Genomic DNA, 26,169 nt, shown 5'->3' on the forward strand with positions numbered 1-26,169 from the left:
CCTATAACGGGCGGTAATGGCCCTATACTATTAGGGTTGTTTAGGGGATAATTATCCGCTGGAACGCTGTTAATTTCGTTTTTAAATTTAAAATTAAAATCCCCCTTCAAATTTGTATTTTCCCCCTTTTGAAACTATTAACGTTTCTCTGGAATTGCCAAATTTTCAGCGGTTATGCCTTTTATTATTTTTACGGTCGAGGCTTTATATACGGCCCGTTTAATGGGTGCGTAAACCAACGCTGTAAAATTTGATAAATGGGTTAAGTGTTTCACCGTTTCGGTGCGGGGAGCCAATTTATTGAGTTTTTGGCGTTTTTCCAACGGTATAATGGCCTCGTATACAGTACCAATAACCCGAAAATGCCCTAAATTGGGCTTATGCGGTAATCAAGGTGGGAATTCGGAATAAAATTCCTTTTAAAATATTAAATCCTTATTAGTTACCGTTGTACGGTTAATTAAAATAACCACAGTAGGTAGCAATTAATATTATAAATATTATGGTAAACCCGCCGTTATTTTGGTAAACCGAGCTTTATCCAAAAGAACCTTAGCGGACCGTTCCGTCAATCCGTTTTAACCGTGGTTATAAGGGTTTAAAATGCTAAAATTAACACCTTTACTTGTAAACCAATTTCAAAAGTTTGTATTAATTTCTTGCCCCCCATGGAAGTGAAAATTTAGGGGGTAACGCCCGTACGTAGCTTTTAAAACTTTGAAAAAACCTTTAATGACCACTAAAACCATAAATTCGGTCTTATTTTTTAATAGGATCGACCACCGAAACCGTGATTCTCGGTCCACTAATAATAAACATACGGGCTTTTTATTGTGAGGATTAAGCTTAAAAATTAATGTATTACCTTTTATAAAATGGAAAATATTAAGGGGTGTAAGGAGTGCAACTTTATTTATACGCTTAATAAAAATGGTTTTAACGCAAGCAATATAGGTAATTACTTTAATTTTGTCGAAATTAGGTACGCTTTTTGTAATTTTATTGGTTTTTTCAGCAATAATAACCCCATATGCCCTAAACGCCTGTGCCATAACAGGGTTTTTTGGGGCTGGATTTCGTTATAATTACCTGTAATTCCGTTTCCTTTAGGGGTTAATTAACGGTTTAAAGTTCGTTTCAACCTAAAAAAGAGGTAATTTATAGGGGTATGCTCTAAATCCAATAATACAGGTTTAAAAATCGGATTTCTTATTTGGGAAACTGTGCACATAGCTAGCGCAGGGCTACTTATATTAGCTACACTGCATTATTTTATAACGGCTAGCACGGGCTAATTCTATTACAGCGGGTGACCCAGAAGTGGACATGCCCCTAAAGTGGACTCCCTCCCGAAAAACTGCCATGAAAACAACGAACATGCAATTAATCGTTTTTCCGCAGTAAATCGCAATAAAACCTATATCTATTAATTCGCAAAAAAGTCCTTTACATTAAATCCAAAAATAAAACCGTAGATCCCTGGTCCAGATCCTGTTTTCGGTGTTATTACCGGATTTTAGCCTCTATAACCTAGTCTCAGGGCTCATCCCTGAAGCCCAGAGCTCCACAATTGATCCACTTCGTTCGCTTCGCTCCACTTCGTGGCTCAATTGCGGCTTTGCAATGTACCTGTGGGTCCATCCAAAAAACGCTTTGGTTCAGGTCTGAGGACAACTTGTCGATTTTCGCCGTTTATGGCGGTATTTTTAGCCTTTTTGCGACCGACACTCCCTTATTATTCCACAACCACGCAAAATATCGAAAAAAGAAAACATCGTTGAAAATAGGAATTATTAGGCCTTTTTTATAAATCCAAAACTTTTTGCACCCGGTACGCCAATTAAAAGTTGGATATAGCCCGCCCTTAATCCGTTTATGGCGGTATTGTTTTTTCGATTTTTTTTTCGATTTTCGATTTTTTTTAATATTATTTTTAATTTTTGGCCAAATTTTATACTTTTTGCACGTGGAGGGTTGTATATATATATATATATATAAATCGTTATAAGAAATTTTGGTGCTTATATCGGATTATATAAACAGTTAAATAAGCGGATAGGCAAAGTATATACTTTTTTATATATAATTTACAATTGAAACTCGTTTATATTTTTACCAGTTTTAACGATAATGAAACCAAAACTTCAGAGATTCGATTACGTATATAGACAAACGTCCAAGTCCAGTCGTACTTACAATATCGGCTTTGAAAAATGTTTAATAAAAACAAATGGCAAATGTGTATTTTATAAAATTTTTTGCTTTATTTAATTAATTTTATATTATTTTTGTTTTGCAGCAGAACTTTGTTGTTTTTGCACGTGGGGGGTGGCATATATATACTTAATATAATATCACATTTTTGTACGTATACCTAGTTATATAAGCCCTTAAATATGCGGATAGGTAAGGTATATCCAATTTTATATATATTTTACCATCGAAATGCTTTTACATTTTTACCAATTCTAACATTCATAAAACCAAAATTTGAGAAAGTGGATTATATATATAAATAAACGTTAACGTAAAACCCGACTTGCAATACCGGCCCTTCTTATGTTTTTATATAAAAAAATGCTAAATTTGTGTTTTTTTTGTATTTTTTGCCTTATTCAATTAAATAAAATTTATAAAGAAAAAGCTTATAGAGAATCTACTAGCAAATTGATCAAAGAATATATTAAGTGAAAATATTTTCATTCTACCAATATTTGCGTAAATTATTTAATTTTTTAACAAATTGTTAATTTATATAAGAATATTAATAAAACTTTTGTTTCAATCGATAATTGCATGCATTTTGCAGTATTAGGTCTACTAAGGTATAAAAGCTGTAAATTAAATTAAAATAATTATTGCATACCATCATTTAAAACAAGAATTAAATATAATAAAAAATTACAGATTTTATTTAATATTTTAATATCTTTCCAAATACAGTAGCTATAAAAACGCGGCCGGCATTCAAATACTCAGCAAACTCCAATAAACTTAACGCAAATTACTCTATATTTTTATAATTTTTATTTATTTTTTTATACGAATATTCAATTGCATACTATGGGTACACTATTTTCTTTTACCATTATAATGCGAATATATTGCATTTACCCGCTACAAACGGCAAAACACCACAAATTATCCTTATATTAATAAAATAATTATAAGCGATATCGTAACATTAAATATATTATTAAAAATACCGTTATAAACGGCGAAATGCGACAGATTATCGTTGGTGGTACCGCCATAAACGGCGAAATGCGACAAGACGTCCTCAGACTAGAACGAGCGCGATCTTTTCGGCCAATGTAATTGGTCGAAAAGCCATGTGGCTGAAAGGTATATGGAGCGATCGGTCCCCACTGCGAAGCAGGGGGGTCTAGTCTGAGCACTGAGACTATCTATAACCGCCCTTTTCTAATCCAGGCCGTAAACCGTTTCCTGTATACTGGCCTGCTTATAAAAGGAATTTTGGGCTTCGCAGCGCACGCGTTTTCTAGGTACAGGTTTGAGAATCTCAATTTTTTCGTTCAGCCGCTTATTTTCAGAGGTGAAATTCGCGATTTAAGCAACCTGATAATCCATAATTTTGGATACCCTTTGTATAAAGTTAGCCAAATCTTTTCTGCACTCGCCCAACCGGCCTGTTGTTTGCATAACATGTTTTTTATTATTTTGGGACGTTTTTGGGGTCCCGAAAATAACGTTGGCCACATCCTAATCCGAATTACGGTTAAAAATCGTTACCTGGGTAACCCTTAGGTTAAGATTTACATTTTAAACCGGAATTAATGCTTAAAGGGGTATTGCCGGCCAAATTCCGGTTTTGCGGAAACCGGAAATTACGTTGCGAACCGATAAACCGGTTACAAAGGCGTTTCGATAAGCGGTAAAAAACCGTTTTCGTTATTTAGGGGCAATGGTATCTAACGACGAAAAAGATTTTATATATTGCCGGTAATAGTTTTTAACAGGGCCAAAAACAGGAATATTGAACGGTTAAATATAATGTAAGCTGTAAGCAGGTAAATATTCGATAAAAAACTCTGTTTTTAAAGGTTTTAAATATAAATTCAGCTAATTAATGCGTTAAAATTTTATCCAATACCAATAACCGCTTTTTTATACTAATATCTGGTTTCGTTTCAGGTGAAAAAACCTGTTTTAACCATTTAAAAGCGATTTTAAAATTAAACCAGCCCGTGGGAGTCGAATTATACGCCCAATCCTTAATAATAGGTGAAAATTATTGCGTTTGTAAAATATTACCCGTTTGGATCACGGTTGGGGTAAAATTTTTTCCCTTTGCAATTACCGCTTCGATAATTGACGCCCAAATGGTATTTAACGTGTGTGTAATTTTAACCCAATTCCGGCGTTTTACGAAAATAAACCGTATATTTTTCCTGTGAGGAGGTTACGAGATAGAATAAGCTTAATCTTCAACGCGGGGAAAAGTGGATCACGTATAGGGTTGATGGAACGTTGAAATGGCAGATAACCGTCTGCTAGCGGGTAATAGAGATGATATATTGTTGTTGCACAATCGATTCCTTGAATCGTTGAATCGATGAAGGTATGAAGGTGATGAATCTAAGGCTAAGTTGTGAATTACGTGTTCGAATCCGTAGGTGCAGATCTTCGATCCGGATGTCCGGAATGCGGGGTCACGTCACATTATTTGGCCTTATTCATGTGACTGACCTGCCGACCTATTGAGCCTAACGGCCCATTAAGCCTAACGGCCTATTGTGCTTATGCATGCACAGAAAATCTGCGACCACAACGGGATTCGAACCCACGCACTTCAACGTATATATGATATAGATTATGGTACGTGCATTATACCACTAAGCTAGATTAAATATGACGTATTTGTTTTGTTGTTGAAACTATGAACAAAGACGTGATATATAAAGCTTTGTGTGTATAAACGCGTATACGTTTTATTTATTATTAATTTATTTATTCGATGCAGGGTGACTAATAAAACTAGCCCGTGCTAGCCGTTATGAGATAATGCAGGGTAGCTAATTTAATGAGCCCTGCGCTAGCCATGTTCACATTTCCGGCCGTTATATCGCTTTATTGGAAACCGTGTTCGTCCATATTTACGATATATTTGGGTTTAATTTCGAATTCGGTAATTATTCGTTGGTATTAACTATAAAACGCCCGGATCGATTCGGCCGTAGTTTTTTTAACTCGCGCACCCTCCAAAAAATCCGGATTTGGTTTTAATATTTTTATTACGGCGTAAAGAACCGGTTAACTAACGCTTACCGAAGGCGTTTACGCGTTTTTTCGGCGGTACCAAAAAAAAGCGAAATTTTTAATTATTTAGTGCGTGGGCGCCCTTCCAGCGAGCTTTTCGATTTCGATCAAGCGGTTAACGAATTTTTCCTGTTTGTTAAAGAGTAGTTGATACGGTTTATGGGTTTATTTTCGATCGAAAACGCCGTTAAAGCTACGTATAAGGGTGGTTTTTAGTACGGCTCACTGCGCGGCCGCCTTATTTTTCGAAACGCCTGATTTTACGGTTTTAACCGCCTGGGTAAGCCTAAATTCCAAATCTTTCGGTATCACGGCTTTTTTCGGCTTTAAAAACGCGTTATTTGCGGTACGTTGTCGCGTTAAAGTAGGTGGGCTGTGTTAAGGATGCTAGAAATTGCTAACAGAACAGGTGTCCACTTCAGGTGCATGTCCACTTGTGGGTCACTCACTGTAGTCACCCTGCATCGAATAAATAACTAAATAACAAATAAAACGTATACGCGTTTATACACACAAAGCTTCATATATCACGTCTTTGTTCATAGTTTCAACAACAAAACAAATACGTCATATTTAATCTAGCTTAGTGGTATAATGCACGTACCATAATCTATATCATATATACGTTGTTGAAGTGCGTGGGTTCGAATCCCGTTATGGTCGCAGATTTTCTGTGCATATATAAGCATAATAGGCCGTTAGGCTCAATGGGCCTTTAGGCTCAATAGGTCGGCAGGTCAGTCACATGAATAAGGCCAAATCATGTGACGTGACCTCGCATTCCGGACATCCGGATCGAAGATCTGCACCTACGAATTCGAACACGTAATTTATAACTTAGCCTTAGATTAATTACCTTTATAATTTTTATCGATTTAACGATTTAACGAATCGATTGGGCAATAATATATTATCTTTATTACCCGCTAACAGACGGTTATCTGCCATTTTAACGTTCCATTAGCCTTATACGTGATCCACCTTTCCCCGCGTTCAAAATTAAGTTTATTTTATTTCGTAACCTCTTTACAGGTTATGAGCCCGGATTAGCTTATACCAACGAAATCGATACCGATACCAATACCATTAAATCCATCGATTATTTTTCAACCCTATTTCGGATTAGCCCGAGCCCTCTACCATTCGATAGCTTTATTTACGCTTTATACAACGGTATAATTGCCGAAACCGGAATCGCACGCGCCGTCGAGAAAGCCCGACCGTTATACTGCACCCTTTTATACCTACCGATATACCTTAACAACCATTCGCCTATATTTTCACCGCTATTCGTCCTATCGATACGAGACCTATACTATCCGAAAGCTTTTTTTAGAACTTATTTAACCAAGCAACCCTTTCGACCCTAACCCCGACCGTTACCGAAATACAATACAAATAAAAAACCTTTCATTTAAAATGGTTACTTTCGACAAAATCCCAATGGTAACCCCTAAAAGCACCGAAAATTACGTTATTTGGGCTATTCGTGCTTAAGCGGCCTTGGAAACAAAGGGATTCGTATGTACCCTGGAGCAAAAGGAAAGAGTTATTATTAATTTCGACGTTAATAATAATATGGAACCCATTGGTATCCCCAATGGTATTTAGAATGGTAGTAATACCTTTAAACCTTTGGATTATAGAAAACAAATACGCAAGCTTTGGCCACTATAGAATTGCTATGCGATAATGGACCTTTTTTACATTTAAAAAAATGCATCTTTGCGTACGAAGCCTGGAATAAATTAGAAAGTCTATATAATGCCGAAAGTTTTATTTCGGATTACCCTTTATTAAAGGAGCTTTTTTCGGCCGTACCAAAATTATTCGATAGTAACGAGGTTTATGTAAATTAAATTAAAAGACTATATTTGATTTTGAAATTTAAAGGTTTAATTACCCAAAATGAGGTTAATATAACCTGGGTTTTAAACAATTTAATGAAAATTGGACCTTTTTTGCACAAAATATTATCTAGATTTTACGGAATAATTTAGATAAATATACGGTAAGCTTATTGTTTGCCAATATCTTAAATAAACTCCGTAGTAAGGATAATATAAATAAAACAATAATGGTTATACGTAACCAAAAATCAGATAACCAAAGGGTTGAAAAAACCTAATTGGAAAAATAAAAACAAGCTTTCACGGTGTATACACTGTAAATTAAACGGTTATATTGTTTTTAATTGTAGATTTTTACACCCTGAAAAGGTTCCCAGTGATTGGAAGTTAATGAATAACAATAAAAGAAACCGTTACAAAAAACAGGTCGACTTTGTTAATGTTATTAATAAATCTCCATTTTGGAGAAATAATAATAGTCGATCCAAAACCGTATCGTCGGGAGAAGCTTTAGCCCCTGGCGAGGTTAAAGATTTGGTATATTATATACTTATTCATAATCACCTTTATAACGGTTATAAAAGTAATAAATTAGTTTCAAGGAGACGTGGGAATGGATTTGATATAAAGTACTGTTTTACAACCTTTGTACTTAATTTAATTTACTTTGAATTTAATCCACATATTGTATTGCACTTTACTATAAAATCCTCCAAATTCATTATAGACAGTGCAGTAACGATTTATACATGTTGCAATATATAATATGTAACAAACGTTAAAAATATAAATACGACTGTTAAATGGGGTAATGCTTCCCATTTAAATATAAATAAGATGGGAATTATAAAAGTCAAATTCAACGATACAAGTATAGCAGAAATTATAAATAACGTGTACTATGAACCAAAAACTGGGTTTAATATACTTTCTATTGCACAATCATATATTTATATTATGACTTTTATAAATAATAAGATAATAGTGATATATAAAAAACATAAGCATAAAATAACAGAAAGTTATAAAAATAATGGGTTATATATTCTACCTACCCAAATTGTGGAAAATAACTGTATATTACATGCGGGAAAAAAGACGAATAATAACGATATTTTTTCCAATGCAGTATATAAACTACACGTTAAATATGGGTATATAGGGTTAACTCCCCTATTGCAGTTGATAAAGATAAAAAAATAAAAATATCCAAAAACGATATATATAATTATAATAAATATACGTGTGAGATTTGCTTAGCTGCAAAATCCAATCGGAAAATAAACAGGATTTTTGCAAATATTATAAATTATAATATATTAGACAAAATCTATTCTGATTTAGGTGAACCCATAAATCCACCCACGTATAATTATTATAAATATTATATAACGTTTTTGGATACAAAGATACGTTATTTACGTGTTGCATTGTCAAAAACAAAGGCTGATACCCTAAAGACATTTAATATATATAAATAACAAATGGATAATGATACCGTTAATATAAATGGTAAAAGAATAATAAAAGAGTTTTTTACCGATAATCGAGGCGAATACATAAATAACCAATTTAAAATTGCGTTACAAAATAACGGTATTATACACTATTTTGCGCCTGCATATATAGAAGAGCCAAATGAGTTAATAGAACGTATAAATTTAACCCTATTTAGTAAAGTCAGGGCTATGCTATTTAATAGCAAAACACCTAACTATTTATGGGGTGAGGTTTTATTAGCCGCTATATACTTATATAATAACACCCCACATACGGTTTTAAACATGCAAACGCCAGCTATTATATTCCACAATATAAGTGAAAATAATATAAATAATAATGCAATTCACGTAAGTAATTATATATAACCTTGGGGATATATTATTTATTATAACGATAACCATAATAAAAAAAAGCTCGAACTTCGCAATAAAATTGGTATTTTAATACGTTTTACACCTAACATAAAAATATATAAGATACGGGACCCATACAAGAGGAAATGTCTCCTGGTTAGAGATATGACCTTTATAACGGATAAATTTCATCCACATATAAACAACGAAAATACCACTATAAATAATAATAACATAAACGAGGTCGAATTCTCTTTACCAGATTTCGAGGTAGATCCAGTAACTAATACAAATATAAATAAAAATAACGTTGATAAAAATAACATTAATAACGTTAATAACGCGAATAACGTTAATAATGTTAATAAAATCAACGTTATTACTAATAACAATAATCCCCAAGCAGCTATCAATTCGTCTCTCAAAATAAACATAAAGAATAAGCCCCCAATAAATTCTGCAGAATATAAAATACATAATGACGTTTTATTTACGATACGTAATATCAATAAATCGTTAAAATTTAATTTTAACGAAAATAATTACGTATTAATAACAAATTCGTTAATAGAACCGAATACCTATAAACAAACCATGGAAAGCCAAAATTGGGAAAATTGGCTGCAGGTTTGCAAAGACGAAAATAATAGCTTAATAGAAACCAATGCCTTTATTATAACGGATTTGCCTCCAAATAAAATAGCTATAACTAGGCGCTGGACTTTTAAGAAAAAAACCTTAAACAATATAAATAATATTCGTTTTATTACGGATATTCATAAACGGTATCGTTATAAAGCCAGATGGGTAATACAGGGATTCCACCAAATTATGGGTGTTGATTACCTGGATACTGTTTCTACAATTTGTAAAACAGAAACCTGGCATATACTTATAATGCTAGCATTACATAAAGGGTGGTACGTTATTCAATATAACGTTAAAGACGCGTTTTTATACACAGATATCGACACCGAAATATATATAGAATTACCTACAGGGCTATATACATAAAAGTATATAAATAAAGTGGGTAAATTAAATAAAACCCTGTATGGTTTAAACCAAACGCTTAGATTTTGGTATTAATACCTTACCAAAACGCTGACAAAACTAGGTTTATTGTTTTCCCATACGACGAAGGCGTATATATAAACCAAAATAATAATAGCTAATTTTTTGGGATTATTATGGTTTACCACATCGACAAAATTTTGGCATTTAATACCGATTTATCGTTATTGGTTCTTTTTTATAAAGAATTATCCAATCATATAAAAATAGAATGTATAGGACCTATATTCTATTTTTTGGGTAACAGGATAATTCTAAATAAAAACAATAAAACCGCTTTTATTAAACAGGAAGGTTATACCGATAAAATATTGAATAAATCTAATATTATGAATAACGAAAAACCTTCTACCATTCCGGGGGTACCAGGTTTAAAATTGAATATAAATAAATATAAAGCTACAAAAGAGGAAATTAAAGATTTCCAACAGAAAGTAGGCTTATTATTATATTTAGCAATAAAAAGCCGCCCAAAAGTAACATAATGCACGTGCCTAGCCGCCAGGTTTATGGCTAATCCTAGGGCTAAACATTTCAAGATTTTTGAGAATGTTTTTAAATATTTGCTAAAAAATCATATTTTTGGCCTAAAATATAACGTTAATAATATATCCCAATATAACGTTAACAATAACGGACCCAATAAAAATAACGTTACCGAAATATTAATAAATAATATAAATAATATAAATAATATAAATAATATAAATAATATAAATAATATAAATAATATAAATAATATAAATAATATAAATAATATAAATAATATCAACCTGCAGGATAAAAGCCAGAAAAATAACGATAATATATTATTTATTAAGGGATGTACAGACTGTAATTGGGCTAACGACCTAAATCAAAAACTTTACAATACTGGATATATATTTAACCTGTCCAACAGTTATAATATAAATAACGATAACAATATAATAAGTTGGACTTCTCAACTTCAGCAAACGGTAGTTTTATCGGCAATTGAAGCTAAGTATATGGCTTTACGGGACGCCGTTAAAGAAGCTATATATTTAAATAATATGCTAAATTATATAAACAATAATTTAAAGTTGGGTTTTAACATTAAAACCCCTTTAATTTTAGTGGATAATACGTTTACCATAATGCTCGCGGAAAACCCGGAATTATATAAAAAACATAAACATATCGATACAGTATAGTATTTTAGCGGCGAAGCTATGAATCATAATTTAGTTAAGTTGAAATATATACCAATTAAATTAAATATAGTTAATTGTTTAACGAAATTAGTACCCGGACTTTTGCGTGAGGATTTACTATCCTATATAAATGTTAATAACGGTGCAGATGATAACAATAAAAATAAATAAAATAAAACGTATCCACTCGCTAATTTGTTTATTATTTTATATAATAAATAGATTACGGGGGTAAGTGAACATGGTTAGCGCCGGGCTAATTATATTAGCTACCCTGCATTATTTTATAACGGCTAGCACGGACTAATCTTATTAGTCACCCTGCATCGAATAAATAAATCAGTAATAAATAAAACGTATACGCGTTTATACACACAAAGCTTTATATGTCACGTCTTTGTTCATAGTTTCAACAACAAAACAAATACGTCATATTTAATCTAGCTTAATGGTATAATGCACGTACCATAATCTATATTATTTATACGTTGTTGAAATGCGTGGGTTCAAATCCCGTTGTGGTCGCAGATTATCTGTGCATACATTAGCACAATAGGCCGTTAGGCTTAATGGGCCGTTAGGCTCAATAGGTCAGCAGGTCAGTCACATGGATAAGGTCAGATCATGTGACGTGACCCCGCATTCCGGACATCCGGATCGAAAATCTGCACCTATGGATTCGAACACGTAATTCAAAACTTAGCCTTAGATTCATCACCTTCATAACCTTCATCGATTCAAGGATTTAACGAATCGATTGTGCAACCATATATCATTTCTATAACCAGCTAGCAGACGGTTATCTGCCATTTCAACGTTCCATTAACCCTATACGTGATCCACTTTTCCCCGCGTTCAAGATTAAGCTTATTTTATCTCGTAACCTCCTCACAAATTTTGCCCATTTAATTTGTCGTTTGTTTAACATTTTACTAATGGTAAAATAGGTTAGCTTTTTGTAATCCGTATAAATTAATATTTCGTATTTAATTCCGGATAGTTGGGTTTCCATTTTTCGAATATTCGGACATTAGTTATAAGATTTTTATCCTGGATTCGGTTATTAAATTTTAATTTATATGATCTTTGTAAAAAAAGGCGCAGAAATGTAGGCCTTTTTTTTGTTTCGTTGGTTAAATTATCCTTCGATTATATAATCGGATATATCAGTTTCGATTTCGAAAAGGTTTATTGGATTTGGTATTTTAAAAATTGGTTTTCGTGTGGTTGCGTTTTGTAACTGTTCGAAAACTGATTATATTTATTCCGTTTATTGGAATTTTAAGCTTTTTCTGATTATATTGGCTAGCGGGGTGGCGCTCGCGCCGTACCCTATAATATATCGCTTACAAAAATTCACAAATCCAAAATAACACCCGAACGTCTTTTACGTTTTATAATTGGGACCATTTTTTCATTGCTAGGGTTTTTAATTTTTCCATCCTAGCTTTTCCAGGGGCGATAATATATCCTAGGAAATTAGTTCGTTTGTTATAGAAATGCATTTTCCGGGTTTAACTAAAGAGTTAACGTTTTATAACTTTTGTGAAATTATGTAAAGGTATTTTTCATATTTTTCCAACGTTTTTGAAAAAATAAAAATATTGTCCAGGTAAATAACCATAAAAATATTCAAACACTCCTTAAAAACGTGGTTAATTATGGTTTGGAAAGTTGCGGGGGCGTTCGTCAAACCGAGAAACATTACCAAATATTTGTAATATTTTCGCTTAATATGGAATGCTATTTTCCATTCCTCACCTTCCTTTATACGGATTAAATTGTATGCTTTTTTAAAACTTAATATCGTAAACCATTATGTTTGGTAAAACATAATTCGAAATTTTCCAATTAGTGGGAGCGGGTAGCAATGTTTCACTATAATATCGTTTAATAGTTTATAATCGACGCATAATCGCAATTTTCCGTTTTTTTGGTATGAAAAGGATTGGGTATTCTGCTAATAATATCGATTGTTTAATGTGATTTCTTTTCAGATTTTCTGCGAAATATTCGTTCAAAACCTCCATTTGTATTGGATTTAAACCGTATATTTTATGGAATTTTAATTGGGTTCCTTTTTTTAATGGTATCTCGTAATCGAACGGGCTGTCTTCAGGTAATCCTTTTTTGAGTTTTTGGTTAAATAGTCGTGTATAAATTTGGTATTTTTTGGGATTTTGCCGTTTTCGGTCTGTTTCTTTATAATTGGTATTATATAATTGGATCGGTTTTAAGCTGTAAATAATCGCTTTTTTTCCGATATTGGCTCCGGTGTTAATCGTCCTTCCTATAAATACGTTATTTGCTTTATTTAATTCTTCCGTACCCTATATTTCCTTTATAAACCCTATTATGGTAAAAACCGTTTAATAATTAGGTGTTTTTCCCATTAATTTGGTTTATAATCCAATTTATCCGGCGGTTGCTCTTTTTAAACCAGGGAATTTTCAAAATTATATTTTTGTTCCCTATTTCCGTAATATCCAAAATAATTTATTTTTTTTGTTCATAGTTTTCTATCCAAAGGTGTACGGTCTTTGTTTTGATGGTACCGTTCCCGTATTGAATTGCTTTTCTTTTCACGGTTTGCAGTGGATATAATGTTCTCTTTTATTACCAAAATATTCGTCCTTTCTTCACGACTTTTGGGGAAATATAATTGCTTTATACTCCGTTATTAGAAAACGCTGCTATGGGTTTTCCATTAAATCGTACATTTTAGAATATATATTTTTATATAACCCTCGTGCTTTACGTGGCGTTTAAGGTCTTTTATTCCGTTTCTATTATTACCGTTTAATACCTTATACCGTTTGGCCATTTTAATTCTTTAGTTTGCTGGTTTCGCGTCGTGGGTTTTTATTTCTTATATCGGCGCGTATAACTCCTTTTAATCTTAATTTTATCGAGTCGATCCTGTTGATATAGGTGTCTTTCGTGCGTTCGTAAATATTTCGTTATTTGTAACGTTGGGGTTTTACACGACTCTGGTTATATATGCGGGCTTTGGTTATCCTAATTTTATTTCGTACTATACCTGTATTTTGGCTAGTATTTCTGGCGCATTCGTACCATGGAAATTGTTTTTAATTGTAAGAAACTATAGGGTAATAGTTATAAAAGATTAAAATTACCGCTGATTCGGTATTAAGTTTTATTTTAATTTCCCAGTTAAATAACTCGGTGGCAGTACATATTTCGTAAATACCTATTATCTTACGTCGTCGTAGAAGAAATCGTGGATTTTCTTTTTATTAAAATATAGTCCGCAGTTGTTTCGAAAATAATTTACCCACATAATTTTTATATATTTGGGATGTTTAATATCCAAAATTGGGTGATTTCCGAAAATTAGATTAATTGGTCCTATAAAATTTTATACTTATATTCGAAATAATAACCCGGGCAACTGTATTAACCAATCGTTTCCGTATAAATCGATGGGTTTTTTTTCGTATATATAAGGGTTGTTCTCCTTTGCTGCATTATATAGGTTTAAAGGTATAACCTTTTTTCCGCTAAATTCGTTTTTCAATTCGCTTTTGGATTCGTTTATTACGGCTTATTAAATTATTCGGATGCGGTGGGTTTATCCCAATAGTTTTGGTTTTAGTTTTTCTAAGGTATGTAACTCCGTAGGCTCGGGTAATCTGGCGTTTTATTTGCGTAATTATACTGGTAATTTAATTTGAATAAATACCCGGTTCCCAATTGCTAAAGTCCGGATATTTTTAAATTTTTGCGGGTATTATCCTGCGTCCATTTTGACGTTATTATAGTTTATGTTATTGTCGTCGTAACATATAATCCAATTTACTAAATTATATTAATCCGGTTATATTAATTAATGGGTGGAGGCGTTTAATTTTCGTAATTCTTTGGAATCGGGGGTGTTGTTCTGGTACCCAATTATAACAACGGAATACATGTTTAAAATATTTTTGGGCCAAGATTTGGCGATATATCCCGGTTTGTTATATTTAAAACATTTACCATTTTTGGGATTTTTGCGAAATCTTTCATACTAGATCGCGTTAAAGTCTATAAATTCGTTATATATTCCGTAGGAAATATTATATTGGCGAAACGGTTTAAGGTATTAATATTTGCGTTTTATATTGGTTTATCGTAGAGTTGGGACCCATGCGCTGCGGTTTTCGCGTCGTTTCAATTTTCGTTTATAAAATCGGTTATTAATTTTAATCGTTAACTTTACGTATTCGGTTAAAATATCGGGTCTTTTTTTAACAAATTCGTTTCCCACCTTCTTTTTAAATCCCGCAAAAAAACGTATTATTAAAACTTCGGGGGCCTATAATAGTTTGGCGGTAATTTATCGAAATTCACTGGTATATTTAAATATTAATTTAATTTGGGCAAAACGTACCAATTTACGCTTTACCGTGCGGTTTTCGTTTGGGTTACCGAATGCTCCCCAAAACATTTTTCGAAATTTTTATAATCGTCGAAAATGCGGTTGATTACAATTTTACGGTTTTCTTCCTTATAGTGGTCCAAATAATTTCGTAAAATTGGTTCGAACCAGGCGAGCGCATCGCCCTTTAAAAACGAAATTGCGTAAATAATTTCACTTGCGTTATTATCGAAATTATTCTCGTTAAAATAAAAGTAGGCCCGGATTTTTGTAAAAAATCTTTATAGGGTACCTGGGGTATTGTTGTCAAATAATGGTAAAAGGTATTTAATAAAATTTCTATTGATTCCCTTAATTTGTTCGGTTATTTGTTCCTCATATTGTCGATTTTCCGTTTGGAGCGTCGCCACCTTTTGGCGTAAAGCGTTAGCGCTGGCCGGAGCGTTAATAGTAAAAGGGCTTTAAGGGGTGGTTTTATTGGAAAATATCGTTTCGGCGACATTATTCGGTATATTTTAAGGTAAAATATTAAATAGGAATAATTAAAATATTACCATTAAGTTATCAGGAAACCTGTTTTTGGGGTAAAGTATAGTGGGTTAAAGCAATTAAGCGTTTTAATTGGGTAATTCGGGCTTTTAATAATTGTGGTAAAATCATAATCGTTTTGTATAGATATTATATTAATTAAAATATAAAACTGATTGCTGCTTAGCAATCCTAAAATCGAATTTTGTTATATGGTAATAAATATGTCCTTATATAATTAGGTTATTATTCCGTGTAAGTAATGATAATTACTTTGGGGTGATTACGGCGAGGGGTGATTATTTTTTTGGTAGTAACCGTGATCGCCTTTTCCAGGTAATCGGGTTAAGGTTTTTTATGTTATTATTACGTAATCTGGTGTGTTTCAATTTTTGCTCGTGTTTCGAAATTCCCGCTAATTCCCGCCTGGGTTCCGACACTCCTTTTTTTGCCCAATAGTGTCGGTCGCAATCCTGGTCGTAATATAACGCTGTAGAATTTGATAATTGGGCTAAAAGTTTCACCGTTTCGGTGCGGGGAACCAATTTATTAAATTTTTAGCGTTTTTACAGCGGTATGATAACCTAACATACAGTACCAATAACCCAAAAATGTCCTAAATTGGGCCTATGCGGTAATCCAAGTTGGAATTCGGAATAAAATGCCTTGTAAGGTGTTAAAGCCCTATTAATTACCGTTATACGGTTAACTAAATAAACCACGGCAGGTAGTAAACAACATTTTTAATATAATGGCTAACCCGCCGCTATAATGGCAAACCGAAGCCTATCCAAAATAACCCTAACGGACCGTTCCGTTAATTCGTTTTGGCTGTGGTTATAGGGACTCGACATACCAAAATTAACCCTTTTATTGATAGACCAATTTTAAAAATTTGTATGAACCTCCTGCCCCCCATCGAAATGAAACTTTAGGGGGTAACGCCCGTACGTAGCTTTTAAAACCTTAAAACAACCTTTAATAACCACTAAAACCGTAGGTCCGGCTTTATTTCGTAATGGGATCGACCACCGAAAACGTGATTTTCGGTCCACTAATGATAAAAATACGGGCTTTCTATTATAAAAATTAGGTTTAAAAATCTCTGTATCACCCTTTATAAAATCGAAAATATTTGGAAATATAGGGAATGCGACCTAATTTATACGCCCAACAAAAATAATTTTAACGCAAGCAATACAAATAATTGCCCAATTTTGTTGAAATTAGGTAAACCTTTGATAATTTTAACGGCTTTTTTAGTAATAATAACCCTATATACCCTAAACGTCTGTATTATAGCAGGGTTTTTTAAACCTGGATTTCGTTACAATTACCTGTAATTCCGTCTCCTTCAGGGGTTGACTAGCCGTCCGTAGTTCGTTTTAACCTTGAAAAAGGTAATTTACAAGGGCCTGCTCTAAATTTGATAATAAAGGAGGTTTTAAGAACGGATTTGTTATATAGGAAACCCCTTTTTTCGGAAATAATCCCTTTTATATTAGGTTGCATAAAAGGGTTACCTAACGGCGTGGCGGGTTTACTGGGTCCAATTTTACGTGGATTTTCAGGGCTTTTACCGCTAAGCTTTTGCGTTATTATAGGTGAGCTTACTGTTATTTCCGTATTTTGTTCGGGATTTAGTTTTTCCGTTACCGTATTTTTTTCCGGTTCCGAATCGGTGTAAATTTTATAGTCCCTTTCAGGGTTTATATTACTTAATTTATTTCCAATGGGGTTGCGTAACCTTTTGTAACCCTTTGTAAGACCATACTAAAAGGGGTGCTATATTTACCTATTATACAGGCGTAATTAGAGATAACGTTATTTCGAATAAGGATATCGCACCCTTTAACCTCTACACAAAACGAATGTTTAACGGTATTTAGGCGTCCCCACGTTTTGCGATACTTATCGTACAAGGTATTTTTTCATAATACGCTCCTTATATTATAATGCATAAGGCCATTAACGATATTTGTTCCAAACGAGGGGATATACAAAACGTTATTTAACGTAACCTTTTTAAATTCGTCAGTTTTTTGGCCGTAACGGATCTATATTTTCACGATTCCGGTGCCTATAAACTTAACAGGCCCACCTCCTATACCGATTTCGACTGTAAAACCGGGGGTTTAATCGGTAAAAAATTGCTTATTTGCAAAAGTATGGTGCGTATTACCTGTATTATACAGGATAAGGTAACCTAGTTTCCAAAGGTTGAGGGTCCCTTTTACGCCGCGTCCAAACTTCGTTATAACTTTAAAATTAGTTGCTAAAACTTGTAATTTTAACGTTTTACCGGTATTATCGGGTTCCGAATCCGATTCCGAACGTAATCTTATAATTCCGTTGATAGCGGAATTAACCTCCTGTTCCAAAGCGTTATACGTTGCGTATTCGTTAACCTCACCTGGAATTAAACCCGTAAATAATCCCAAATCCATGGAAATTAGGGACTTTCCAGCGGTTGATTCGCTGGAGGAGGATTTAGTATCTTTTGCAAAAGCGGAATCCGAATTTGAATTTTTATTACTTTTTTTCGTGATTTGAAGGTGTTTTCCTACCCATTATTTTCCTTTTTAGCGCCTTTTTAGCGCTTTTTTTATTCGATTTTCTGCCTTCAAACCTATAATTAGCAGCCTTAACCGTTGTAAAGCCTGTAATCGAATTTTCGGATATAAGGTCCGCCATAGGGTATTGCAAATTTAATTTCTCCGAATTTTGGCCTATAGCTTGCAAGGCCGGTTAAGTAATCCGTTAGTGTTTGGTCCAAATAAGGAATATCCTTTCCAGGGCCCGTAGGAATTATTTTCGTACATTTACGGGGTTAATACATACGTTAATATTCATTAATTTAACTATCAGTAAGTTAAAACGGTTGTTAAACTCAGGTATCAATCCTGAAAATTTTGAAGAATTTAAAACGTGGAATTCCCGATAAAGCGAATCTCGGTTAATTTCGGGTGCAACGGAATAATTATTTTCCAAGGTTTTATTCGCCGTTACGGCGTTGGAATACCATATAATAAATATTGAAACTTTCTTAATTTAACTGTTTTTTATAATTTATAATAGGATTAGTTACTCGTATTCCTGTGAAATATAACTAATGTTAGAGTTGGAATTGAACTTATCTGCTTTTATAACCCTAAACTATATTATTATCGCCTATTTCCATAAATCGTATTCGCTGACCCCTACTAGTTTACAATTTTCGGGGAAGGAAAATACCCGTTTCGATAATTTTTTACCTATCTCGTCACCTAAAATTTAATTACTAAATGGATTAAAGGGTGCGGTAACGGGTTTAATTTCCGAATTACTATTTAAATTAGCGGAATTACCGTTTTTTAGTTTTAATAGGGCAGTTAATTGTTAGATCTTCTTTTAAAATTAATCCATCTACGTAATAAACGCTTTTAATTGCAGGTTTTGGGCCTGTATTTTAGCGCTCAAAACTTCGATTAGGCCGGGGTTAAGCCCTTTATTTGTTGAGATTGGCCTGGAAGCCCCGACATAGGGCTGTTTTCCATTGTAGGGTAGCTTAAATTATAATTGCAATTCGCTCATTTATAGCTATAATTAATGAACCTAATCGCCTAAAGGTAAATAAATACCGTATTAAATCTCGGCTTGGCTATACCGTTTGCATTCTAACCAGTATAGGCCTATAATTGCCAATTATAGGGCACATTGCTATTTTCAATGGTCGAAATCCATTAAAATACAGAGTTAGAATCCCTAAAAACCGCAATTAATGGGTGCCCTGGTATTTGTACCAATCCAGGTGCACGTAACGAATTTAATTCGTTAAATGGGTGCAGGGTAACTTGCAGGGTACTGTGCAGGGTAGCGTGCAAATATCGTGGAGGGTAACGAGCCAATTAACGCAATTCCGCTTTAGTCTCAGGGCTTATCCCTGAAGCCCAGAGCTGCACAATTGATCCACTTCTCTCCATTTCGTGGCTCAGTTGCGGCTTTGCAATGTACCTGTAAGTCCATCCAAAAAACGCTTTGGTTCAGGTTTGAGGACAATTTGTTGATTTTCGCCGTTTATAGCGGTATTTTTGGCCTTTTTTCAACCGACACTCCTTTATTATTCCACAATTAAGCAAAATATTGAAAAAAGAAAATATCGTTAAAAATAGCGTTTAGTACCGCTGTTAGCAGCGATTTGATTTATTCTTTTACTTGTTATAACGGTCGAATTGGATACCACCTGCCCTTAATCCGTTGATGGCGGTACTGCTTTTTCGATTTTTTCTTTCGATTTTCGATTTTTTTTAATATTATTTTTCTTTTTTAACCAAATTTTATAATTTTTGTACGTGGAGGATCGTATATATATATGCCGCTATAATAAGCTTCGCTATATATACCGTATTATATAAGCAGTTAAATAAGCGGATAGGCAAAGTATATACTGTTTTATATATAATTTACAATGGAAATTCGTTTATATTTTTACCAATTTTAACGATAATGAAATCAAAGTTTCAGAGATTCAATTACGTATATAAATAAGCTTCCAGGTCTCATTCAATCTATAATATCGGCTTTAAAGACTGTTGAGTAAGAAAAAATGCTAAATGTGTATTTTATAAATCTTTTTGCTTTATTTAATTAAATTTATATTATTTTTGTTTTGCAGCCAGAGTCTATGGTTTCTGCACGTAGGGGGTGGTATATATACATTTAGTATAGTACTCCAGTTTGGTACGTATACCCGATTATATAAGCCGTTAAATATGCGGATAGGTACTGTATATCTATTTTTATATATAATTTACAACCGAAATGCTTTTACATTTTTACTAATCTTGACATTAATAAAGCCAAAATTCAAAGAAGTGGATTACGTATAGAATAAACGTCAACGTTAATATCGATTTATACTCCCGGCCTTCCTTATCTCTCTATATAAAAAGTGCTAAATTTATATTATTTTTACATTTTTTTGCTTTATTAAATTAAATAAGGTTTATAAAAAATAGGTTAGATAAGATTGATGTATAAACTTATATAAAAGTGGATAAGTTAAAGTTTTCTTCTCATTTTTACCAATATTTGCGTAAATTATTTAGCTTTTGAACAAATTGTTAGTTAATATGAAAATATTAATAAAACCTTTGTTTAAATCGATAATTGCAAGGACTTTGCAGTATTAGGTCTGCTAGGCTATAAATACTGAAACCTAATTTGATATTAGTATTATATACCATTATTTAAAACAAAAATTCAATATAATGAAAAATTGCAAGTTTTACTCAATATCTAAATATTTTTCCAAATACAATGGTTACAAAAACGCGGCCGGCATTGAAAAACCCAACAGGCTCCAATGAATTCAACGCAGGTTATTATATATTTTTATAACTGTTATTTATTCTCTTATTCGAATATTTAACTGCATACTATAATTACACCATTTCTTTTTGCCATTATAATGCAAATATATTATATATACCCGCTTTCAACGGCAAAATGCGACAAACTATCCTTATATTAACAAAATAATTATTAACGATATTGCAATATTAGGTATATTATTCATAATACCGTTACAAACGGCGAAATGCGACAAAATGTCCTCAAACTAGAACGAGTGGGATCTTTTCGGCTAATACAATTGGTCCAAAAGCCATATGGCTAAAAGGTACATGGAGCGCTCGGTCCCCCCTGCTTCGTAGTGGGGTCTAATCTAAACACTGAAACTAATTCCGCTAATGGGTTTATGGGCTATTGTAAACCCTATTAAACGCATTAGAATTTTATGGGCTACTACGAACGAATACAGGGGTTTTTGGCCCTAACTCGCTAGCGTGAACCCTATTGAAATTTTTAACCAATTATAGTGGCGTGCACGATTTACAAAAACCACACCAAAAATTCTGGATTTGCAATGTAAACGATCGCTGCAATGTTTAAAAGGGCTTAAGTCGAACGCTAATTTTTTAGCGATACCTATTGTAAATACAGGGGGTTGAATGCTAAATTAGCGTTTAAAACCAACAATTTCGCACAAAAACAGCAGTATTTTCGTTAATTTAGGCGCTGTAAAAATGCGATAATAACCAAAATAAAGCATAAACTTCAGGTTTTCCAGTAATATAAACTGCATTTCGTGGCATAAATTAAAACCTTTCCGGGCTTATAACCTGTTAACAATATGGGTTGCTAATAGGGGCTTAGGTATTAGTGTAGGTGCGGCGTGGTGTAAATTGCGTTGTAAAAACCTGTATTATAAGGTTTAAATATTTTAAATTGTTCACTAAATTTGGGATCAATAGATTTAATTTATTATTGGGGGAGATTTTGTTTTATTTCTCTTACATACTTTTCGACATCGAAATGGAGGTCCGCACGCCAGAAAACGTTTAGGTGCCGCACACGGTTTTCCGAAAAATCATTTTGTATGCGTTGTTGAAAAAATACCCTCATTTCCATATAAACCATTTATGGGTTCGCATTAATTTGCTGATTTGGTGAAAGTTTTAACCCGGTACAGGGTAGCTGATTTATAAGTGCAAACTGGGTGTTAAACCCGGCACAGGGTGAAACCCCACTCGCTGACACTTTAAATCGCAATTACTGCAACACATAAAATATAGCGGAAAATCCGACAGCCCCAACAGCCCCACTTCGGCACTATCTATTGTGGCTTATAGACAAATAAAAGTCGACCCATTACATGCTAAATAACGCATATAATTAACATATTTATTATCCGACTATTCGAAAAATAGAAACCACACATATTTAGAATTAAATACGAAATATTAATTTATACGGACTATAAGCACTTAACCAATTTTACCACCGGCAAAATATTAAATAAACGATACATTGTATGGGCAGAGTTTTTACTAAACGTCAATTTTCGCTTTATTTATTGAAAAAAGAACAAAAACCGGTAGGGCCGACGCCTTAAGCAGAAAACTAAATTATAAGAATATAATACCCGAGGAAATACGAAAAACCTTGAAAATAAAAGATGATGGAAACTTTTTACCAATTTACCGAAATTTCATAACGACCAATACGCCAACCACACCAAAGGAAATACGGAAAATCCACGATAATAACGCTTACGGATATCAAAGAATTTCCAAAATATGGAAACGGTTAAAATAGTACTACAATTTCAAAGGAATATAAGAAAAAGTACGAAAAACTATTAAAGATTGCGAATTTTGCGCAAGAAGAAAATGCGCAAAACATAAACCTATTAGGTTTCTGTAGCTTTCACCAACCTTTAGCAAAATATGGTAAACTTTTACAGTGGATTTTATCGTTAAATTACCAATTTCCGAAAACCCATTTACTAAAGCTAAAAATAACAATATATTAATTATAATGGATAAATTCACCAAATTCGCCTGATTCCTCTTTTATACAAAAAGCACTCACCCGGAAAAAATTGTTTATATATTCCTACGAATAATTGTTAGCAACTAAGGATTTCCGGAAAGCATTATTATGGATAAAAATGAACTTTTTTACATAGAAATGTTGGAAATTTGTAATAAAATAACTTAAAACTAACCACAGATCATTTAGAGTATTCCACCCACAAGCAAACGGATAAACAAGACGAATTAACCAAATATTGAAATAATACCGAAAATGTTATATAAACTTTAAATAAAATCACTGGGTACGACTACTACCTACGGCATAATTCGCTTATAACAATTTCAAAAATAGAAATACCAAAATAACCCCGTTTTATACCAATTGTGGATTTAATCCTACCGCATATAAAAACCAAAAATCACGACTATGGCCCTATAAACCGATAAACAAACAAACGAATTACGAAAACTTTATCGGGAATCCCAACAGGAATTAAAATTCGTACGAGAAAAAATGACCAAATACGCAAACCAGTATCAGATAAAAGGACTATTTTTCAAGAAAAGAAATAGCGTATATCTTATTCGACTTAATATAAAAATACAACGACCAAATAGCAAATTTAATTTTAAAAGATTTGGACTTTTTAAAATCGATCAAAAAATTAGCGAAACTAAATACAAATTATTATTAATTAAAATTATAAAAATTAACCCAACGTTCCATATATTATTATTAAAACCAGCACTATACGGTACCAATACCCAAAAAGCAATCAAAATCGACGTAAAGAAAACGTACGACGTCGAACGAAAGTTGGACCACAAACGTAACCACGGCAAAATAAAACATTTTATTAAATAGGAAAACTATAAATACGAAAAAAGTATTTGGGAACCCTTTAACCGTCTCCAAAATCGCCAGAAATTATTCCGCCAGTATTATTAGGAGTAAGATTTGAGAACAAATTAGTTAAAAAAAGGACGACCTAAAAAAATACCATTTACCATTCCTAAAAGCTAAAAGTCGACCAAAACTCGAAACCATACCACTAAACGAATATGCGAAAAAACGATTAATACACATTATAAGCCGAAATATACGAATAAACAAATTTACCGATTAAATATTGCGCAAAAATATTTATTTCAACAATAAAAAAGGATTTGAAGATTTATTGGAAAGGAGGAATTCCAAACAAAATTGGAATCCGGAAAAAACGACTCCAAGAACATTTCGGGAAAGTTTCGGCCGATCGCCGCCGTTCCTCCTATTTTGCCTTTTAACGTTCCACCCGATCCTATTCCTCCAAATTATTAATTCCGCGAAACACAATTCGTATTATTTTTTTAAATTATAATTCTTTTGTTTTCGCAAACGCAATAATTTCGTCTGCTGCGTATGAGTTTGCTCGTCGGACGTCTCGACTTCCGCGTCCAGTTTGGAATATTGACGCCCGATATAACGGATTTAAACGGCAAATAAACCCAGTATATCACATTTAAAACGATTGGAACGAGTTGATTCCATATAACGAACGGAATCCTAGAAAAATATTTAGCAAAATGCTACGCCTTTAGCACAGCAGGGATTATAGGAAGTTATTTCGACAATATTAAATGATAATAAAAACGTCAAAAAAACGTAGCGACGTTTTGTCGACGAACGATTAAACTTTAACTTTATTACGCGATTAAATATGGCGCAGGAAAATTAGCAAAAAAGGAATAGGGAAATAAAAATGAGGATTAGGGGAGTACGGATTATTTAAAGGTTAAATGGATTTCGTTAAAAAAAAGGAAACATATTATTACGACCAAATAATTGGGCCGGTACCAGTAAAGCCAGGCGGGGTTACACCCCTCCTAACGACATTTGACCAAACAAAACACCCACCGACAGGAAATAGGATTACGGGAAAGCCCAATCACGTAATACCACGTAGTTGCTGAGGAAAATAATTTTAATAATCCCTTAGAAATTATAACCAATTAAGGGAAATAATTTCTGCGATTTGCCAGAAATTAGGAGAAATCACATTGGGAACATAATTTATACAAAACATGCTTATTACCATGTAAATAAGTTGGATTTTACCATTGCTGAACAGCAATCAAAATTATATTTTAATTAATTTTAAGATCTACTTGAGAACGATTATAATTTCACCTCAATTATTGAAAACCCCAGTTACCCAGTCAAGACGCTTAGTTGCTTTAACCCACTGGACTTACCCTAAAAACAGGTTACTCGATACCTTGATCGTAACACTAACTTAGTCGTTTAAGGGTAAATACCCTGTTAAACTTAGGACTTATTATACCATTTGCCTTTTAACGGGTATAGGGTTATAATTACCAATAATAGGGTTTGTTGCTATTTTCAGTGGTTGAAATCCATTACAATACAGGGTTAAAATGCCTAAAATTAGTAATTAGTGGCTGCCCTGGTATTTATACCAATCCAGGTGCACGTGACGAACTCAATGCGCCAAATGGGTACAGGGTAATCGGCAAGGTCTCGTACGGGGTAACGTTTGTAATATCGTACAAAGTATCGTACAGGATATCGTGCAGGGTAATGAGCCAATTACCGTAATTCCGTTAATGGGTTTATAGGCTATTGTAAACCCTACTAAACGCACTAGAATTTTGTGGGCTATTGCGAAC

This window comes from Pyricularia pennisetigena, chromosome 5 (assembly GCF_004337985.1).
Source record: "Pyricularia pennisetigena strain Br36 chromosome 5, whole genome shotgun sequence".
In the NCBI taxonomy this organism is placed as follows: domain Eukaryota; kingdom Fungi; phylum Ascomycota; class Sordariomycetes; order Magnaporthales; family Pyriculariaceae; genus Pyricularia; species Pyricularia pennisetigena.